Source organism: Dromaius novaehollandiae, chromosome 3 (genome assembly GCF_036370855.1).
Source record: "Dromaius novaehollandiae isolate bDroNov1 chromosome 3, bDroNov1.hap1, whole genome shotgun sequence".
Classification (NCBI taxonomy): domain Eukaryota; kingdom Metazoa; phylum Chordata; class Aves; order Casuariiformes; family Dromaiidae; genus Dromaius; species Dromaius novaehollandiae.
Genome location: NC_088100.1, coordinates 58,841,610 through 58,864,159, shown reverse-complemented (window position 1 = coordinate 58,864,159; position 22,550 = coordinate 58,841,610). Strand labels below are relative to the sequence as shown.

The 22,550-nt window shown below is 40.1% G+C and overlaps 1 long non-coding RNA gene across 1 annotated transcript in view; it reads right to left on the bottom strand.

Moving 5' to 3' along the window:
• Positions 1 to 18,047: 18,047 nt before the first annotated feature.
• Positions 18,048 to 22,550, bottom strand: part of LOC112986015 (uncharacterized) — a 52,757-nt gene continuing 48,254 nt past the window's right edge. Inside the window, exon 7 of the long non-coding RNA XR_010388358.1 lies at positions 18,048 to 21,642. This is a non-coding gene — a long non-coding RNA (uncharacterized LOC112986015). The remainder of the gene's footprint in view (positions 21,643 to 22,550) is intronic.

The following is a 22,550-nucleotide window of genomic DNA, read 5'->3' as shown; positions in this document are numbered from 1 at the left end:
GAATAATCACACCCCTGCCTGGCACAAGCCCCATATTTGGGGCAGCAGACATCAGTTTTGCCTGTGCTGTAGAGAAGGCTACACTGGCTATGGTTATAAAGTCACAAGTTTCAAGTCTGATTTCATAAAGTTTGACTTGTTTTGGTTCTCTCAACATCTTCCCCAGATGATTACACAGTCCTCTAGTTACAAGATCCTTACATAAGCCTGATAGTGTTTGAGATTGGAGGGCACACGCTGAGTATGCATGTTCCTTTAGGACTAATTATTTAAAGTTGTCTTCCAGCATTTTTTCATGCATGTAGCTGGGGGCCAAAGGACATCATAGCCCCCACTTAGTGTTAGGAGATGCTAGATAAAGTGAAGCTGAAAAAAACGTGTTGTGTTGATTGCTGTAATTGCTGACACATTCCTGTGGTATACTTGATCATTAGAACAGCTAACTTAAAACAATATTTCCTTTATAGAAAGGAAGTTGGTAATCGTGTTGTTATGCTTTTCTGCTTTACATTTTCAGTTTAAATATTCAGCTGGCATTGAGTGTACGGTTATTGCTTACCAGAGCATGTGGATTCAAATTTTCATAATTCAAATACAAGTTGATTTGGTTGAATGCTATTTAACCACTCAATTGCTGCAGATTTTCATGAATGGGCCTTTTGGATCTTAGTCATGAATGTAGGCCATTTGGAAATGTTGTAATCTCTAAATATTCTGTGACCACAGTGACCAAAATGAACTGGTTGTAAAAACCATGCAAGGAAATACATTATGTAAAGTACAAATCTAGGTCTGAAGTGTAAGAGACTAAGTGGAATCTCGCCAAAGCAAACCATTTTACTGGCTGGGGATGAGCTAAACCTGCATTATTGATGAGTTTCAAGTGCTTGAGGCTGGAGTGTAAAATGATATTGGGAAACAGTAGTCCTGCCTCTTCCCTCTAAGCAGATACCCCAAGTTGTTTCCATATGGCCCTTGACACTCCCTGTCGGCTCAGTGTCTTTCTGCTGGCCCAGCCATTCCTACTCTGCTCCAAAACGTTCCTATCTCACTGCCCAGCCAGTGCATGGTCCCTGCCCGAATCCCAGGTTTTTCTCTCTGAACTGCTCTCCTTGCTCAGACTGCCCTAACCTCTACTACCCTTCCTTGACTTGTTTGGGCACTTGGGAACAAACACATTGCATTCAGAGCTGTTTAAGTGATGGAAATGAAATGGATAGAAGAAAGAAGGGGGAAGTACACCTCTCTTCTGGTAAACACTGTCTTTCTAGTATAAAGGTTCTTCTCAGAAAAGCTTCATGTTGCTTTCTATCTTCTGTGAAACCCACACTGTGAAGGAGACTCTGCACCAAGGAAATACAGAATGTGGACTTCATTGTGTTGGAATTCATCTGACTTCACTTCAAGTTAGGTGTTTTGTCCAAGTTGGCCATCTCTGCTCCCTCTGAAGGAGTGGTATTGGCACCTCAAGAAGGTAATTCAGTACCTCCAATGCCTGCTTTAAGATGGCATGAATTGCTCTTTGGGAGTGCCTGTGTCTCTCCATTGACAGTAGAGACTGTCTAGACAGTTAACTTAGAGCAGGTGTTGTCTTTTTTTGTGTCAGGCTAGGTCAGCTGATTCTTGCCTTGAAAGAGTCATTGTGCTACTTCTTATGGAGTGTGTGGGACAGTAGAGGGTTGTATTTCCAAAAAAAGGATACTACAAAGCCATTTACTTATTATGAGAGTATTATTCTTCAGTGTGATTCAAAAAGTTAGGAAGTTCACCTGAATTAAATCCTTTTGGGTGAGTTGATCCTATGGAGTCTCGTGTAGTAATGACCACTGGCTTATTTACTATTGAAATGAAAAATAAATATCACAAAACACTGCTGGAAAAATCTCAAAACAACTAATGCAGTTGTAAGTTGCTCGGGCATGTCAGTTAAACTTTAAATCCTGTATATTTGATTTAAGATAATTTGAATCTCAGAAAACTATTAGTGTCAATAATCCTCCATTAAAGCAGAGGCATGCTCATAAAAGTCATCCTCCATGTACTGGAACTTAGGTCAGCAGTGACTCATTCTTGCTCCCTTGTCTTTGTGAATGAAATGCATCTGCCTGCAGTGAAGCACCAACTCCACATACTACACAGATTTCTTATGAGGTCTCTAGTTTTTTAATATTGCTTGAGAATGGTTTGTAAAGTCCCAGCCCCAGATTTGATAGGACACAATTCTGCCATGAATTAATGCAGAAATAATAGCTAACTAAGTCTAGGCTGATCACCTAACCTCCTTTCCTGGCTTATAGTGAGAAAAATTCACAGGAAGAGTCATCTCACCCTGAAAATAACATATAAAATAAATGAGCAAAACCCCCTTTAGAATGTCTATTTCTCTTCACCAAAGGAGTTGAGGGTTCTTAATTAGAATTAGGTGAATACAATTTTTGTGAACCTAATGTCAGAAAAGACGAATAAGGTAGTCCTCTTTTCGGGCTGGAAGAACAGAGACCTGGCAAAACAAATATCTGGCTGGGCAGCTGAAATCTATCTTGCTGGGATGTCAGTGTCCAAGTCATTGTTTCAAGTTCTCACAAGTGAATTTGCTTCTAAGAATCAAATGAGGAGGACTGAAAATTGCAGCTAATATTTGCAGGTATTACCAGTATTGCCTTCCTTCCACACATATGCACCTCTGCTTGCTTCACCTTTTGTTATTTGAGACCTATTTTTAGTTTTACTTGTTCTTAGAAATTCTTCATTCTGCCAAACTCTCAACTGGATTGGCAGCTCAGTAAGAATGGCAATGAAAGATCTACAACATGGATTTCTTGAAGCTCCAGTTTTTTTTTTTTAGAGCGTGTTACAAGAATATTGGATCTTTCCAGCCAGACTTCAAAAGAGTAACTCAATAACAGAACTGTTTAAGGTTTAATTGGTAAACAGAACAATTACTGCATAGTGTGAATGCTTCAAGTTCAGCCTCTAAGTATTCTTTGAGCTTGAAATGCATTTTACCAACAAATGGCCTCATAATTTAATGTAAGCAAAGCTTTTTATTGGCACAATTTTTTTCTATACTCACCATGGGGGAAAGCAAAAGGGAAGTATGGGGTATATTCTCCCTTTTCTGTGTCTCAGATGTTGTTTGTTCTGGAATGCAATATTTATTTTATCTTGGTATTTCTTTTTAAAATGTCTTTACTAGACTGGAGTGCTACATTTTTAAGCCTCACAGGAAAACTATAACAAGTTATGAATAAGCAGGGAGTGGGATTTCAATGTAATTGAGGAATGAGAACTAAGCAAAGAGAAGAATATTCAACCTTTTCATGGAAGGACTGAGTATTCTTTTCAAAGTCATATATCAAAAACCCACATACAATGGAAACATTCTCTCTCCCTAGAATATAAAAGAAGAGGGAACTGCCTGTTATGTGTTCTGAAATGATCCCTTTTCATTACAACTTCAGATTTTTTCTCTCTGGGGATCGCTGACTTCAAACCGTGAAGAAAAGGAGAAACGACATCATACTATTTCCATTAAAAGCAGCCATGCATAACCTATATTTCTCCTTTTCTCTTTTTTCCTATTTCTCAATAATATTTGCATTTAAAAAAAATTATTCACCTTTTTTGATGCTCTGAGGTTAAGCAAATGAGGTGCTGCTGACAATGTTATTCATACCACTTGCGTCTGCCTTGTTTTAAGCCAGGAGCAGAGAAGCTGCTATGTCTGTGTGAAATTCCTTAGAAAACAAAACATTCCATCTTTCTTCATTTGGACCAATCCTTCTTGTTTACCATAATTAAGTTATAAGAGAACCATCTTACACAATAGGAATATAAAACTCTTTCAGTCTTGTAAATGCATGAGTTAAATTGGCTCATTTTTTTGATGATCTCATGTACAGTATGTCCAGCAAACTTATGTGTATGAGAAACTAGAAAACAAGCAAGAAAAAAATGATTCAGAGACAGTAGAATAAATCTGGAGAAAAGGGAATAGGTATGATAAGACAAAGGTTTCATCTGACTATTAATGAGGTAAGTAAAAATAAAATGATTAAAGAGAAGTCAGTATGACATAAAGTGTATAAAAAGACAGAGCAACTCAGTCCCAGAGAAGATTCTTTCCAGGTCTACCGAGACTGCAGCAAGAAGTTAACTTTGGACATTTCAATATTAGAAATAGAAGATTAATTTAGGGAGAATTTAGAGAAGAAAGAAAAAAATGAATGTGAGACATAAATAGACATAAATGAAAGAGAAAACAGCACTCGTCATTCACATATTGTTCTTCAGATGTTTGAAGTATTGTGTAGTCGTTATCAAATAAACTCTCATGTAGTGTCTCTTTAAAGCAGGTAGATTTTTTAAATTCCTATTTTATCTATCATGAACCTAAGGCAGAAATGTAGAATGACTTGACTAGGGACTGCATAGGGAATCAATGACAGATATGAGACGAGACCACTTAATTCTCATTCTTGTATTTGTTCCCCCAGATGATAAAGCACCATTAATCAAAAGATCTGGCTAAAGAATATAGCATATACTATATAATGCAGATGTGCTCTGTCTACTATAGTCAAATCACAGCAATTACAGGGGTTATAATTCTTTATGAATTTTTGGAATGTGTGGGCTATCACAGAAGAAAAGATAATGAGATAAAACGATAAAAAGTCATAAAAGGGTTATATGAAAGATTTTGTAATTTTTAAATAAAAGATAATAGGAAAATATTTGGACTGTGATACCTGGAGGCCTGAACTGGTTTCCCAAAGCATATTTTGTGAGTGATGTTGCTGCAGTTACTTATTAGACTGGACAAAGCACTGTGCCCTGCAAGGTGGTCAAATGACAAGATGAAACTCTTCCAACTCTGTGCACCCTAACAAGACTGCACTAATAATATCTACAGTGATTCACAGATTACGTGCAGAATTAGAGAATGTGTTTAACTGAGAATGCTGTTTGATGTAACTTGCTGTAATCTTAAAATTACTGATCCTTGAGACATCTACATAACACATTTCTATGGGCACACAGAGTTAGCAAGAGTCCATGAAAGAGATCTGTTTACATACCTAGAATTGCAGGGAACATCAAGAAAAACTGTTTTGAGATTGTTAAAAAAGTCCTCTCCTCCTGAAGTGAAGACTGTAAATCTTCTTAAGGATTTGAAAGTAAAAGGTACCCTGAAGACGTTCATCATTACTATCAGTATAAAGAAAATGGTATTGGTAATACAATACGGTTGAAGAGGATATACGATTCCTGTTGTCTCATATTGTTCTATAAAATAACAACAGAGTATAGGAGCACTAATTTTTTATTGTCTTCTCTGGAATTCAGGAGAATAACACTGAATCCTGAAAGCATTTTTATTTCTTTTTGGTGCTCCCTAAGACTAAGGCATGAATATATTGCTTTCTTCGTTGCTGATTCTTTCTCACATCTATATTAGTTTTTAATATGTTTTCAAAAGTGTCTGCTGAATAGCTATGGGAAATGGTGTGGACATCCAGAATGCTCCAAATGATGTTACATTCTTTCTTTATTTTATGAAAGTTGTGTTTTGTTTTATTCTCATCCTTTAAGTGTGACTTATGATCTTTTCCCACTGCAAGTCATGTGCAAAACTGATTAATATGCTTTCTCCCAAATCATTCCTGAAACTATTGCACACAGAAAACCCCCAGAAGGCACCTTCTCACAATTAACACTGGAGGATTTTTGAAGGCATTTCTCTCCATTCCCATAGCTTCAGATTATGACATCAAACAGCTGAGATTAGGATTGGAGTCTGAATGAGCAGGAAGGACATATGTTTTTAGGGCAAAAGATCTCACACACACAGATATTTTCAGTAAATGGCAGATTATAAAAACTCAGCAAAAGCCTGGGCTTTAAATTTGCTTATTTTAAATGCTATTCATTTCTCCCCCACTTTTAAAATAACATTTGGTCCTCATGAAAATAGAAAACTGATAGCTTGAGACCCAGTTGGACCTCATGTAGGTCTGCAGTGGGCACCTCTACCTCATGCAAAAGTTTATGCCAGTGCACCATGCATGGTTTTGCCAGTTCTCACCATTTTTTCCAAGGAACTAACATGACTTGGTCCCTGCCACAGGCGGTTTCATAATGACATGAAATGAGCTGGGACTCAGACAACTCTTAGATTACCAAGGGAAGCCCCTTCCAATCGGCAGCCTCCTTCCATTCTGCTTATGGGGGAAGAACAACCCTGGCATGGGCAGAGAGGCAGAGAGGTGACAGATTTTCCCTAAGGGAGGGCATTTCTGGCCACAAATGCAAGCTGCTTTTTGCCATTGAACAAGGAAAGATGGTAGGAGATACATTCAGGGGTTTGTCACCTATCCCTAGACGACTTCTTCCCAGGGCTGGGGGAGGAGGCAGGGAGGTGAAATGCAGGCTGAATTCCGCCCCCCAGCTGTGGCTGTGGGGTGGTGTTTGGACCTTTTGAGGTCCACCAGGGAACAGGACAAAGTGTCCTGCCCCTGTTCTGAAGTCCCTGCTTTACGGAGACTCTGGTCCACTCTTGGGTAGATAGCACTGAAGCAAGGAGAAAAGCGCATGTCCCTGTCACTGGTGTGGTTCTTGTCTTTTCTTCATGGCTTTGCATACTGACATGACCATAACCAGGCTTTGAGGTCATGTCCGAGCTTCTCGTACCCAAAGTCAGGCACCAACAGTGTATTTTAATAAGAAAGTGAACAATATGAGTCATGATTAATAAATAATGACCTCTAATATACCTTCAATTTGGTAAATTTCTAACAGTATATTAATTATGATATTTAACTTGATGTCAATGTAAAAATATGCTCCATGTAGACTGCAGAGATAGATCATTTTAGAAGTGCAGAGTAGCATAAATTAGTTTAAAAGGCCTTAGTGTTTGGATATTGGAAATGTCTTTTTGGTTATGTAACACATATCTTGGTTTTGGAGGCCTTTGTTTTGGGATTTTGCCCTGTTGTTATCTGCTTAAATCAGGCCTAACTTTAATGAAACACAAGTGTGTGAGAGTATAAATTAGGGCCCCTATTTTGAGAGTTAGAACTATAAAAACACCTTTTTTATTAATCCAGAATTCTAAAATGAATCCCTTCGGTCTCCTGAAGCCAGTGCTTCCTGGGCATTTCCCTCCATCATGCATCATTGTCCAATAAAAAAGTAGCTACATAAGTTACCAGACTCATTTGAGAATTCATTACTTCCAGGGTCAATAAAGAAAAAGCTGCATGACAACAGGAGCAGCAAAGCAATTTAACTCACTCATGTCATTAAGAAAGAGCTGCTCTTCTAGTCCCGCTATGTTAAATGTAAATGTTACTGTTTTAAATCACAGTTAGCCCTGAATGAAGCCATAAAGGAGTGAAACAAGCCAGTATAATGGAGAGGTCAATGTATGTTAGCCTTTTCTTCTCACTTAGAGGGATTTCTATTTTCTACATTAAAGATAGATAACATGGACTTTTTACGGGTTTTTTTTTCTTCTTTTTAAGGATTACATTTGCACTACCTACATAGAATACCATTAGTTTATTATTTCACCTGGCTGTTTTTGTATGATCTCCAGCACATCCTGACCCTCTTTATTTGCTAAACAAAATAATTATTAGACTATGTCTTCTAATTAACATGAAACTTCAAAAATGATCAGATAAAAATGTTCACCCCTCAAAATAATACCAGTAAATAATCAGCTTAAACATTTAATTCTATTTCTAGCTGCATTCAAAGGGAACAACTGACCTGATCCAAGTATTTTTTAATACTTAGAGAGGAAAGCTATCTTAAGACAAAGAAAATACTTTAATTCTGTGGTCTGATCCTATATTGTCTGGAGATCTGAAAATATCATTCTAACATTTCCCCTGAAAGGGATTCATTCATACCAAAAACCAAAAGGAAAGGAAGTGGGAAGGTCGTTGGGCAATGCTTATTTTTTGTGAACCTACAAGCACAGGCTAATGTTGGTTTACTGGGTCAGATGATACTTCATCACATGAAGAAACATCTTTAAGAAATTAGGAACATCCTAGTGGCTTAGTATGAACATTCCATTTATATTTGAATGAATTAAACAATGCATTTTCTTGAGAGGCAAAGGAAACTTTCCTCCCCCCAGTCCTCTGATGTTTAATTTTAAAGTTTTCCAACCGCATACAGTTGATGTGCCCAGGACTGCTGGAGCAATGAAACCAAGACTAAGAATATAGCACTATGATTCCATAAACATTAGGAGACATAAAAGCCCATCATTAAGAGCTATTGATTGACCCAAAATCAGTTTCTTGAATATAGCCATTTACTAGTTAAAAAGAAAATGATTTAATTGATTACAGCAGCCTTCATTATATATCATTGTGGAGGACTGGGGATGGTAAATATTATATAAGCAGAAAGAAGGTAGAGTACAAAGAATAAAGTAAGACAGCATGCAGAAATATGAAAGAGAAAAGTCATGGTGTATACAGTTTTACTACAGTCTGGAAGAATGGAAATACGTGGTTGTATTCCTGGTAGCATTTTCTCCTGGAAGAAGGAAAGACGAAGCGCATGTTTGAGGACAGTTGTGAACCAGGTATATTGATGTCAAGGAAGCTTGGGAGTGTAAAAATGAAAGCAAGAAGGACATTCTATTTCTGAACCCTGTATGATACAGGACACCTTTTCCGAGCTGAATTTGTTGAGTGGCTCATCCGCTCTTGTCAAGTCCGGGTGTGCATCATTTGGTGAATGGAGGCAGCATCTGTGTCTAGATGGAAGTGCCAGATATGGGGGCTTGGTGCAGCCGACGGTATTTGGGCTTCCCAATCTTACGCCCCACAGACATGCCAAACCATCCCCACTCTCCAGCTCACTGCCAGAGTAAAGCATAGATGGGGTGCCAGCAGTTCTGGAAGACTGGGCAGAAGAATTGTGTGAAGAATTTTACTCTATGTGAAGAATTATACTCTGCTTTGAACTAAAGGTAAGCAACATGCCCAATCTACTGAGCTAAGTCAGGTGGTAGGTCATCGTCACTTGGTCCTGCCGTCTTGCTAGAGGCCAGAGGACCTCACAGGGCCCATGGCCTGCTACAACACCCAGGAGAGCACAGATGTTGGCTCAGGGGGACCACTGGACAGTTCTCCCCTGACCGTTATGCTTGAACAGTTGACGGGCAGACAACCAAAGCTGTCCCTGCTCCCGTAGTAGACATGCTGTGTCATATCTGGTTAATGTGTGGATGACCTGTTTCCCCAGTCAGGCCAGAGACATGTTGGTGGCAGTCATCAGGACCACCACCATGCCCATACATTGAAAAATTGCCACTGGGCCAACGGCTTGAGAGGAGACCTGGATGCCTTTTTGCAAGCCAAGGTTACTGGAATGCTAGCCCCCCCCCCCCACCACCTTTTTTTTCTTCCCAAGATTTACAGAAAAGCCAGGAAAGAATTGAAAATTGTAGTCTTTTTGGTAGAGTCCTTTTCAAAATTGAAATCTTTTCTTTAAAGGCTACGCATCATCTTCTCTTTCTTTAGCTTGGAAAATTCACAGAAAGCTCTATGGCAAAAACCTCAAACTTTCCAGTTTTCTTATTTTAGCTTGTAGGTATTTCATAGAGGTTGATTTGTGTGAATGATAAAAAAGGAGACGTGTAGGAGAACTGAGTAACACTTAAGCCAAAGGCTGAATACAGAGTGAGCCAAAAGCGAATTAAGAGAATTAGCACTTAATTTGAATTCTGTGGGCAGAGGGATAGTAATCAAGTAAAATTAACAGAAGAGAGAGGAAATGCAGTTCATTAGCAAATAATGTGGTCTCACTGCAGTGTTCTGGGAACTTTAAAGTCTAGTGAGTAAGGCTTCAGGAGGCCATTAAAATGAGAAATACAGTAGCTAACACCGGGAGTAATTATGGCTTGGTTAAGAAGGATTGTTACAAGGACAGGTTATGGTCACATTTCAGAGAAAGCAGTAGAAATCCAGATAAGGAAAAAGAAATGTTTCTGTCCAAGGATGATCAAAGATTTGTGGTTTCAGAAGTAAAGTTCAGACATGAAATACAGAGAGTGGAAACAATGTCACTGAGATGAAGCATTTTACTGACAGCGCTCCATTCAGAAAAATATAGCACATGCAGAAGCCAAACAGCATAGTCCTGGCAGAAAAGGAGGATATAGAGATATCAGAGAGGTATTTCTCTGATCAGAGAGCGATCTGCAGCAGTTGCTAATGAATAATCCTAATAAACTAGTGTCTTGAGCATGCAATTAGCACATTTCTTTCTAGGTTTGACTCATACCTCTTTGGCAGCATTTTCATTCTTAGTAAAGGCTTTACATCATCTCCTCGTCTTTTCCTTTCGGGAGTGTGCAAGGTTCTTCTTTACTTTATCTTTCTCAAAGGTGATTCATGGCTCATTTCAGCCCTGGTCATTCTTTGCCCACAGAAGAAATTCAATTTTATATTAACCTTTAATCATCTGTTTTTCATTCTGCAATGCTTATTCACAGAAGCAAATCTCCTGAAGTGCGTGTCAACAAGTCCAAAAGTATGATTTGTAGTTGCACTTTGTCTACGGAGAAACATATGTACAAAGCGTGAAATGCACTCATACACATTTTATAGACAGCACTGACAAATACCACTAAGGGCAAGGTAGATGAATAGAAGACAATAGCTTTATTGTTATTGTCACTTTCCTTTGTATAGCCTAGACTTTAATATAAGATCAAAAGAAAAAAAAAGTAATGGCAGCTTTGCAGTACCTTCATCAGCTTTAAAAGATGTTTCGAATTTTTCAGTGGCATACCTTTGGGCGTTCAGAAGGAATATCAAAAGGTAATACTTATGCACAATCTCTTTTTAGAAATTTTGAATTTTCAAAATTTAAAATTATCAGCTTTACATACAATTAAAATATGAACGGTTTGTACATATATTCCCTATTCTTGTGACTGTTGCAAGCTGTTTTCCAGTTATAATAACTGATCTGAAAAAAAATTCTTGCATGGAAATTATATGCAAAAATAAAAAAAAATATTTCAATTACAATTTTCAGTAGTAAACATTGGTTTTGTAACATAGAAGAAAATATTCTCTCTCCAAAATAATTTTGTCCTAAAAGTATCTTATTCTTGATTGTTTTGAATTACCAAATATTTTTGTCCTAACCATAGTAAGGTTTGCATCTGTTTTTATTTTACAAAAAAATCCACATTTTTGAGGATAGTGTGTAAACTTTTTAAAGAAAATATATACTAGAATTCAATTTTAATTTAAAAGATACTGATGGGAATTTTTCAGCTGTCTATCACTTCTAGCTTGCCTACTGACCTGGGGGCTGAAATATTTTTTAAACTGTGCTCTCTATCCAAGTATTTGCCAGTATTTTGTTTTATTTTTCAATCTAAATAAATTGGACCCATCAAGTGACTTTTTCTTACTTTTCTTCTTGTTTTGTTCTATCCTAGTCTTGTCACTTCATGGTGTGTAGTTCTTCCTTCCTATAACGGTTCCCTTCAACATTTTCACGGTATTTTCTGACTGTAGCAACTCTGTCTTTTGAAATCTCTTCATATAATTTAGCAATCCTAAAGACTTGACTCTCCTTTTGTACTCATGTTTATGACATCCAAAACCCATTCTCAACTCCATTGACAATGTTTCCACCAGACCACATGGGAGAACACTAAATATGCTTCATAAATTCCCTTACTTAAGCCTCAAAGAACCTATACCAGCCCTACTGGCATCACAAGCCATATTACGTCTTTTGTAGATTGATACACATCTGCAGGGGGCAAGGTCTTTCTCATATTTCTTTAAAACTCTGGCTTAAAACTTAAAAAAGATGAATTAACATTTTAATACAAACACGAGAACATCGTTTACTTGCAAAAATCCACTGAAGTCATCCAGAATAGCATACTCCAAACAGAAGTATACCACACAAAATACCCCTCCCTCTGTGGCTACAACTCTCTCTGTTTCTTGTATACAGATGTTAGTGTGGACAGTATGGGGAACATCTCATATTGCGCTCTGATGACTCCCCAGAAATACCACTGACAGCCTCTGCTCTCTGTCTCTCTCTCGGCACTCAGCTCAGCCCTCTGCTCCGCTGTCGGGAGTTTACAATATAAATTACATAGAAACTTGAAACTTCCAGAAAGGTGCTAGGGGACCAACAGAGAGTTAGGCAAGTTTGCAGAAAAAGAGGTCTTTAGGCACCTAACTCCAGGATCTCACTGGTTGCAATGGGAGGTACAGGGTTGGATGAAGCTGGAACCTTGGGGGCAGGCAGGGGAAGCTCTGCCAAGGTGTGATGCCAACCATGTAGTGAAGGTTTTCCCACCTTGGGCTTTTTTTTTTCCCCCCACAACATTTTCCCACTTTATGGTGCACTGAGCAAGGAACAGCCTAACGTTAACTTGATAACCTTACCTGTACCTACAACTAGAGCAAACCAGATTGAAGGTATGTTCTTTGACTTGGAACAGCCATTGGGTAAAACAGTCTTTGGAGCAGGAACCAGCAGCTATCTGATTTCCCTAATTGCTTTTTTTTTCTGTCCCAATGAACCCGGCACCAATAGGAGAGGCAGAAAGAGCCTCTCCCACACTGATCCATAGTCTGGTGGTCAGCACAGTCTCATGAGAAATTGGGATTTGAAAATAAGAAGTCAAGCCCAGGTTTTCCGTATTCTAGGTGTTCTCTGATTATTAAATTATTATTTAAAAAGGTTGGATACTCTGTACCAGCTGCTTTCTTTAAACAAGCAAACCATCCCAAAAATGTTGTAGGTAGCTGGTTCATCACACGATATGGAGGATGCTCCGGGAAAACCTTTTGGGTTGAGCATCTTTAAGGACCTAGGCAGAGGAAAGATAAGTCTCTGGATCCTGCTCAGGCTTAGATGTGGATGGGAAATTAGCTGATCAACTCTGTTAGAGTCACCATATTTTTTGTTCATGCCCAAGGGTAGAGTATTCAGGTGTCAAAGATAACAGAAAGCGGAGTTTCTTTAAAGTTTAGATGCCACTAGGATTAGATTGCAATGCATAAAGGCTTTTAGGATTGTATCTTTGAAACGAGTTGATCAGTTTTCTCCCAAGATCCATTCCCCCGCCTCTTCAAATCTGTCTGCTAGAGGTTTATTTACTGCATAAGGAAGGACTGGGCTGTCTCAAAGAAGCAAAGAGTTCTTGCAAAGTTCATCCATTCAGTCACTTTTCTGCCAGGTAAAGGAAAAGTTTCATATATTTGTGTCCTTTTTTTTAAGAACAGTTTTGCCATGTATTTTTAAATGTTGTGGAGAGAGACTGCACTGTTAATTATCAAAGATATGCATCAAGATGAATTGGCCTTCGGAAAACATGCACTTTGATATGAACCAGATCAAGAAGAGGAGAAAAGAAAAAGAAAGCCTCATGAGGGATAGCACTAAGGAAACTGATTTTTTGTGGGAATGTGAGGTGATAAAAAGTAAGCTGCTGAAACCTATGTTGCTCATTAGAAGAACCCAAAATTGTTCAGCCGTGACCCTGCTCTGACCCATTAAAGATAGTATTGATATCTGATTTGGAGAAAAAATGGTTGATGAAAAAAGAGAAGGTGAATCAATTTTTGTTTAAACATGCTGACAGCAAGACAACAAGGACACACAAGCAGTTTCCTGAGACCTAATTTAGTAAAAGTTTAAGGAAATAGAAGAACCCTCAGAAGCCTGATTTAATCTGGTGACAGGGCATAGCAAACTTGAAATGCTTCCTCAGAAGATCTATTATTATTAAAAATAGCAAACACTTGTTAAAATTGTAGTTAACTCTCCTCATCTTTAGACTTGTACTATTTATTAGTTTAGATGCCACCAATTCCAAAAGGCCAGGGCAGTTCCTATGCAATTAGAGGAAAAATGTTTTTGACTTTCAGAAAAGTTTCCCTCCCAGCTCTCGACTTCCCACTCAGGCTGTCTTTGAGGCGAGTGGTGAAACTGGCTTTTGTGAACAAGAATCATACACGCAATCCAGATTTGTCAGACAAGGCACCATCATTCACTTTGCTCGCATGTTGACAAATACTTTGATTCTGTTCCTAGGGAAATAACACTGAAGTAGTGAGCACGTCCCTATTAAAAATCCCCCCGAAGGTTGGAGGGGGTGGAGGGCAGAAGGACCAAATGATTCTGCTCATTCCCAGCAACTGGTGATTGCTCCATGCAGAATGGGCTAGTAGCTGGTTTTCAGATGGGCTAGCAAACTCAGAAGAGTTGCAGGTTGCTTTTTTTTGCATTACATCTTTTCAAGAAATATATCTAAGGCTGTTTTTTTTTTTTCTTAAGCCACATGTTCAGTCACTCAAAATATTTCCAAGTGGTATGGGATGCATCAGTGCTATGAAGAATTACTCAGGGGCAGCACACGTGCCGAAGCCCAGATGTGCGATCAGTAGGAATAGGAAGCAAACCACTGCTGCAACTCAGAGCCGCAGAGGACCGCTGCCCACTGCTTGACCTTTGCTGCTTATTTTTCATGTTACACACTTTTCAGCTCCCATTTGTTTATTTGGACAGCCATACATTTTCTGTGAGCGAATGTTGTCGTGGGAATGGGAACATGAGAGCACACTGATGTCAGGAAAAAATGCACCCGGCTTTTTTTCTTTTTTAACACAAAGGTAAAAAAAAAAATTAGCTGGGCGTACCTGTTTTCGTTCCACTTTATTTTCATTTTTCTTTGTCGGTGGGGGGGGGGGGGGGAGGGGAGAGGCAAAGGGAGCGAAGCAACAGGGTGGTTGTTACAAAACATGAGTTTTTCATCTCGCCCGCTTGTGCGGATCCAGTTTCCTGTCCTTGATCCTCGATTATTTTATCCTGTCAGGAGACAGCTGGTTTGGCAGCGCCGTAGGCTGCTCAGCAGGCGGCTCTGGGGGGCACAGGCCGCGGGGCAGGAGGAGGAGAGCGGCGACGGCAGCAGCGGCGACGGCAGCAGCGGCGCCGTGCGAGCCGCAATTGGAGCTGCCTCGGGGTTACCAGCGGCAGCTAAAAGGTCCTGTGAAACGGGGCTGGGCGGCCTCCGCTGGCGCCCCTCCAGTGCGGGCCGCTCACAGGCCTTTTCTCAGGCTCGCCGCTTCCACGGGGCCCAACCGGGAAGGGAAAATGAATTGCCTTTTTCTTTTTTTTTTTTTCCCCTCGCCCTCAAAGAGGTCCTTTCGTGAGCAGGCCTATGCCTGCCATTGCCATTTGATCCCGCTGCCACGGCAGCCCCCAGGCCTGGCCCCCAGCGCGGCGGCAGGTGACGCTCCCCACACGCGAGCGAGCGAGTGCTGGGCCCACCGAGCGGCTCCCCCGGCGCCGAGCCTGCGGCGACCACCCAGAGCCAGAGCCAGCCGCTTATTTACTCTCTTTACCCACGTGCATCTCCCTGGTCCCCCCAGTTGCCTTTCTTTTGGAAAGAGCCTGTGTCCCCCCCAAAAACTTGTTATTTTGCGTTAGTTATGGCAGAGTGTGGCCCAAGCCACGGGGCCTGGCAGAGGACCTTCCCCGCGTGCCGGGGCGGCCCGCGGGGCCCAGGCGAGAAAGGCCTCACAGCAGCAGCGAGAAAAGCGGCTGCCCGGCGAAGGGGCTGCTTTAAATAGAGTGGTGTCTGGGTTTTGTGGTCGGGTTTCAGAGCCGATATATCTCAGCCTTTGTGCAGCTCAGGAATGGAGCCGGGATTGACTCAAGGAAAACAAATAAGGGCTTTTAAAGATGTGTTTATTTATGGGCAGGCTTTCATGCATGCATCTCACAGCACTCTGCATAAAATGTAATTAAAACAAGCATCATGCTGAATATGATTCAGAAAATAAAAATGTCCCTAAATACAGCTTAGCTGCCAGCAGCTCGACATACTTCATTCCCCTGGGGAAGGAGTTAGAGAGACGTGAGTTATGGGACTACAAAAGCCACAAGATGTGAGTATTTTTAGGGGAAGTAGCTGACCTGTGACAAGAAGTGCGAACAAGTAACGCTGCCCCTTCTGCCCCGCTCTCGAGCACGGTCGCCCAGGTTCGGCAGGGCCGTGCCCCATAGGACGAGGACGATGAGGGAGGGAGCGACCCGTTGGCTCCGTGTCCTGAGCCCATTGCTTAACCTCTCCATGCCTCCCCTCAACCCTCTTCTCAAACAGATCCTGAAACGCTTCCCTCGGCTGGAGCCTAATTAGCGTATGTGAAAAATCAGGATGAGATCCTGAATGCTTGCCATGATTTTCTACCATTTTTTCCCTCCGTTCAGGCTGTGGCAGCCAGGCAGGGAGGCAGTGGGGCTGGCAGAGGCCCAGCCTCCCAGGGTGGCTGGCCACGCCGTGCAGCCGGGTCCAGGGACAGCGCGTCCCCCCTTCATGCCATGTCCCACTGCCTCCTTGGCTGCCAAACCAGGAGGGCTGCAGCTTGGTTACTTTGGTTTTCTGCATCTGTCATGACTTTTGCCAGCCATGAGCACTGCAATGAGGCAGCATGCTTGTCCACAGCCTTCTCCATTCAGCAACCGAGGATGAGCACACGTGGAGCCAAAAATAACCTCAACCGATACAGTTTTGTTCTCTTTGCTCCTGATCTTCGCATTTGCCAAGGCAGAAGAGCATCTTTTTGGAAAGTAAACACTAGATTGCTCTCAGGCTATGCAGCTGTGATTTTTTACCTATGGACAGTTTAGCTCTACCATGACCTTTTGAAGACTTTTACCAGCATTCTTTCTGCTAGACATACCAGGACAAGGGTGTTTCTCATGGGATTTCAAATGAGACTTTATTTTAAATACCTCTGGAAAGTAATATATCAGTCCAATACTGTCCATGATTTTCCCACATTCTTCACAGCAACCTAAGGAACTTTCAACCTCTTTTCCCTCTTAGCATCATATTTTCTCTGTATTGTTAGCTTTGATTTTCTCTTTATTCTCTGAATAATTTTTTAGAGAAAGATTCTCAAATTCATTTTCCCAGAGCTGTTGTTCTAAACCTGAAGCAAGAGTATGCAAATACCGTGGGGAACTGAGGAATCAAATTGTATTTATGAACAAAAGAATGAATGTTATCTATTTAATTCTTTTCTTTCTTTTTTATTTCACATCTTTTCACCATATGTAGCACAATAGGTGTCTACAACAAATGCATTTGTCCCTGTTTTTTTCTTTCTCTCTCATTCTGTTTGCAAAGGAAAATGAAGTTCAGTTGCAGGTCTTGTTGCCACTGAAGGCAATAGTAAAAATCCAAATGAACGTGCACGGAGACAGGATGAAGCTTATTTATCTGTAGAATGTTAATATCTACAGGGTAAAAATTATGCTTTAGAAAATCTGGTTGTAGGTGCAAAAATCAAAGCCCCAAAGTGATATATTTATAAGTATCATTGCAATTTCTTGAACATCAAACATCCTTATTTATCGTCAGAAATCCTAGATGCTTTACCTGCATTATTTTAATTATAGTGCTGTAACTCATGTCTTCCATAAAATGAAAATTGCAAATAGAAGAGTGATCTGTATTCTCACTATTTCACTTTAAATGTGTTTTTCAAGAGGTTGGATTCAAGTCTTGGTTGCTTTTTTTCCTTATACTGAGTAGCTGAATTTATTTATAAGTTTGTGTATATAGTGGATAAGTCCTCTAGTTTAGATGGGTATCCTTTCTACTTTTCCTGCATCTAAATAGAAAAAGAAATGTCACAGAGATCGGAAAATCAAATCAACTCCAATCTGGGTATTGGTTTGTAATACAAACATAGGTGCTTTCAGTGGAAGGTGTTTATCTCTAGCTTCAGCTTCCCACTGCACCCTGAGAGAACAGGTATCAAGTATGAAAATGAAGAATCAGCCCTGGAGCAGAGCTTTCTCTATTGAATTCATTGGAAGTTCAACGCTGATTTTACAAGGGATGCATGTGAACCAGCATTCACCCCAGGTGCTTCGGGTCTACCTTTGTCAACTATTCCAAATTATACACAGTCCTGTGGGGTTTTCATGAGGGAATAGGCAGTGACTAGGTCAAGTTTAGGTAATGCGTTTATTAATCCCAGCCTCCTCTAATACAGGCAAACCAGCAAAGCTCATAAAAAATGAGCACACTGTGTCTGTGCAATGTGTTTACGTACATACATATACCAGTAGTCCAAGTACTTGGAAACTATCCAGGTGTTATCTGCTTATATGCATGAGTGGGCATGAGGGGGAAAGGAATAAAGTACTGCAGTACAGCTGAGAGGGTGAAAGGTAATATGACAATGCAGAAAAGTATTCAGATTGCTGTAGAGAACAGAGGTGCCCTTTCAACTTACTACATTTGAGGAACTTTATATAAAATTTTACCTTTTTCTACATAGCAGTTTGCTGGTATGGACAGAGAAGACAAAAGGATAGAAGGGAATTTGCAAACAAGTATAGGATGATAGACATCCCTTACAACCTTTGCAGGTATGACTTTATTTCCTGGGAGACCTGACACTCCACCACACTTTAAGGTGAACTGGGCCTCCAAAGCAGATGGTTGTGAACAGCATGAAAATCACAGATGCAAAATCTCAAACTGCTGTATGAATGGGCTTTGCCATCATGCAATTGCTCACGTTCAGATACCTAAATGAAGATTTGTGAAAATTATATTTTGTCTCTCCAGGCTGAAAAAAAAAAAAAAAAAATTGTATCTTGTTCTTTACTGATCACCAGATATCTCAGTTCTGTCCAAATGCATGACTGTGTTTTCCCATGCACTGGGAGGAAGTAGAGTGTCTCATTGCCCTACAGCTGTGACTGCCCCCACAGTGAATAGGTGATGACAGATGGTACATTGGTTTTGGAATTCACATGATTTCTGAAATCCCGTGTGTTTGTTGGTGGGCATGGCAGTGTTTATTCCCATCATTTTACCCCCAGACTTTTTCTTCTGCTGGTTTATCTTAGGACAGATAAAGACAATTACTATGTGGGTGTATATGTATATGTGTATATACACATTTGAAAAAGCTCAGATATTTCCTGCTTTTTTTCCATTCCTGCCTCCCAGTATAGTCCAGCCCAGCCCACCCCAGGGAAACACTTTTCATGCTGAGGGCGTACATTGTGTGGGTACTGGCAAGTGCTCATGGGTTATACTAGAAGGGAGGCAGCAGTTGAGTCAGAAACACTGTGGTAGCGCTGGGCTGGGGGCAGTCAGCAAAGAAAGAGCAGAGAGACATTTCTTCTACTTCTGGCTGCTAATGAGCTTTCTGGTGGCAGCGCCATTCTCATCAGGCCTATTTGTTTTTACAGGCTGCCCTTTGTTGACTTTAGGCTTGTTTTCCTTGCTGTGCAATACAAATATTCTCAGGCGTTAAGCTTTCCTTGTCCTGACTGCCTTCTTTTCATCTGGGACCATGTAGGAGCTAAATTTAAACTTGATTGATAGCATTTAATCCAGAGAGGGTCAGGATGATATTTTCCTGTTAAATGTTCTCTGGTCTGCTTCTTCTGTTTACAATCATGTCTCTAAAGTACTGCAGTCAGTCTTACTTGCCCATGAAAACCCTCCTGCTTGCCTTGCCACAGTGGTTTAGATGCTCATAATTACATGGAGCCTCATGCCTCTCTGTCTGGTCCTTGATGGAAAAGAACAACAGCTATGGGTCTTAAAACCAGATGATGCCATGACTTACATAGTCCCTCTATTATAATAGATAGCAGGCCCTGAATTCCGCTATTGTGAACCACTAAACATGTAAATAAGAAAGGAGTCCTGGTTGTGTTTTTGCTGTCCTGGCAGTCCTTGAGAAACATCTTCCTTGAGTAACCACATGTTCGGCATAACCATATGAGTTCTTTTTTGTAGCTCTGAAGACGGCAATCTTACTGTCTGTCTCAGTACTGGATATAAGTAAAAATTTCTCTCTGCCGGATGTCTGTGCAATCTTATACACATTATCTGTACATATTTTGAGCATAAGAACTCTTATTGATGTCAACTAACTGTATACATGAGCTTTTACTGACTTTACCTAGTACAATGACCTTATACTATCATTGTCTACGTGGTAGAATTCGGACATTCTTAGAAACAGAAGCAGAGAGATGGAGGGATTTAAGGCTAGGGAAGGAAATGCAGGACATTTTCACTTAACACTTTACACATTTTGACTTTTTTGGACAAGGTATTCTCTTTTATTGAGGAGTTAGTCTTCTATTTAAAAAAAAAAAATTCCTCTAGCAGTAAAGAAATATGCACACACAGAGCCATGCACAAAGCAGAGAAAGAAAAAACCTGAACAACTCTGTGAAGTTGGAGTTCTTTTTAATGGTTAAAAAAACCCTTTAGATTTGCCTCTGTAGTCCTGCCTTATTCTTCATGATTTACCTCAGGTTTCTTAAAGTGTATTCCCCCACTGGCAGTCATCTGCTGATACATATGTATATAGTTCACTAAACTAATCACTGTTCTTTTGTGATATAGTCCATTGGGGTTAGAAATTAGATTTTATGAGTTGTTGACAAATCTGTCCTAAAAACGCATGTCCTGTCTCTGACACTGCTCTCAAGTAGCTGGTACTTTCTATTCAGACACCCTGTAGACAAAAATGCTGTTAATAAGCAGTATTTGGAATACAAATTATTTTTTAAGTTTATCATAGCAGAGAGCAAATTTCAGCCACCTCACAATCTAGAGTCTTGCCAGTTTCTAGAAAGGATGATGCATTTTTAAGCTGCCGCTGCAAGAGCTGAAGTGTATTTTCTCCTGCATAGCTGGGCAGGTATATATGTACACACATTCACACCCTCTACCTCATGCAGAGGGAGAGCACATTTAAATAAATACATATATTTCTTAAACCATGCTGCTGGAGATTGGTAGTGTTTAGCTACTAGGAAATGAATGGCATCATACTGACTATGTGTAATAAAAGATACTGGGTGAAATAGTATTTGTCATTTGGAAGTGGAAAGTTTGGAACCAGGACATTATTCTCCTGAGAAAAACAAAACAACAAAAAATTCCTCCAAAACCTAACCAGAAAACATGAGGAAAGTGGAGTGGAAGAACTAGGGACTAGTACTTGTCCAAGACCCTGTGAACTACTTCAAAATGGAAAAAGGAAAAAGAATGGAAAAGGAAAAAGATAAGCAGATCTCTGCAGGTTACATATACAAGATGAGGGCTTCACTTTACCTAGTTTAGTCATATAAAAATTTGGTGTCTATCAGTCATGGGTAGTGTTTTCATCTGCCTTTATCACCATGGGATACAGGAGTGGCCATAGGAATGGCGGTATCAGTTCAGAGTGAATGTCCATCTTACCTGATCTTCCTTCTGCAACAGAGTCCATAAATAGATGATTCAGGATCAGTAAGAACAAGGCAAGCATATATGATTCTTCTCTCCTTAAGACCTCCCAGGTGTCCAAGTTTTTTCAGCTTAGGAGTCATCTTTTAGGGCCTGAGGTAGTATGTCTATTTAGTTACCTTCAGTGGGTCTTTTCTCCAAGTACCTGTCCAGTCTGACTTTGAACCCAAGGAAATTTTTTTCCTTAGATGAGAACAACTATAAATTTATATTGCATGAAGAATTATCTCCTTTTGTCTGCTCTGAACCTGGATCCTACTGCCTTCATGTGATGATCCCTAGATCAAATATTGGAAGAGACAATGAAAAATTAATCCCTGATCATCTTCTCAGGTTTCTAGTGATTTTGTAGACCTCTATCATATCTCACTCAACTAGTCTCTTTTCCAGGCTGAAAATTTCTAGACCACTCAGTTATTCCTCATGTAGATGTTTCATGCCTTTGCTCCTCTGTATGGCCCTTTTCCAGTTTGCATATATTATTTTCAAGACAAGGGCACCAGAACATGACACACTGATGCAAGTCATTTGTTTAATTTCTCTGAATGATCATCACTTAGCCCTACATACTCTCCATAGGGCATTTTGCTCATCTCTGGTGTGCTCGAAGAATATAGTCCTGGTTTTGATTCATTCATCTTTTTGGTTCTCACTTTTTTTGGTCTAATTACTTCTGCTTTATATTTCATATGCTAGAGCTTGTTTTCCTGTATATCTTCTTTGTTGGGACACAACTTCAGCTTTTTGAAGAGTGGCTTGTGTCTAATAAACCTCCTTATCTTGCCATTTAATCACATCAGCTTCCCTTTACCCTTTTTCAAGGCTTATCTAACAGGTGACAGGTGAGGAAACAATACTAAGATTTCAGCATTGCATCCTGCAGTATTATCCCCATCACATTCTTAGTTTTTAACAAGCCTCCTTTTTTTTTTTTTTTTTTTTTTTTAACATAGTTCCCATATTGAAGCTGAGCACAACTGTGGTGGATTTTTTGACCTGTGTTGTCCTGACAGATGTCAAATCTAAGCACATTACAATCTTGATACAAGGAGAGGGCCAGCAGCCCCCAGGGGAGTTATTCTCCTGTCTTAGAACCAGACATGAAACTGCCTAATTTGTCTTCTCACTGACTAAAGGGAGATCTGGAGGACTAGCTTAAATATTAGGCTGCATGACTAATGATTAG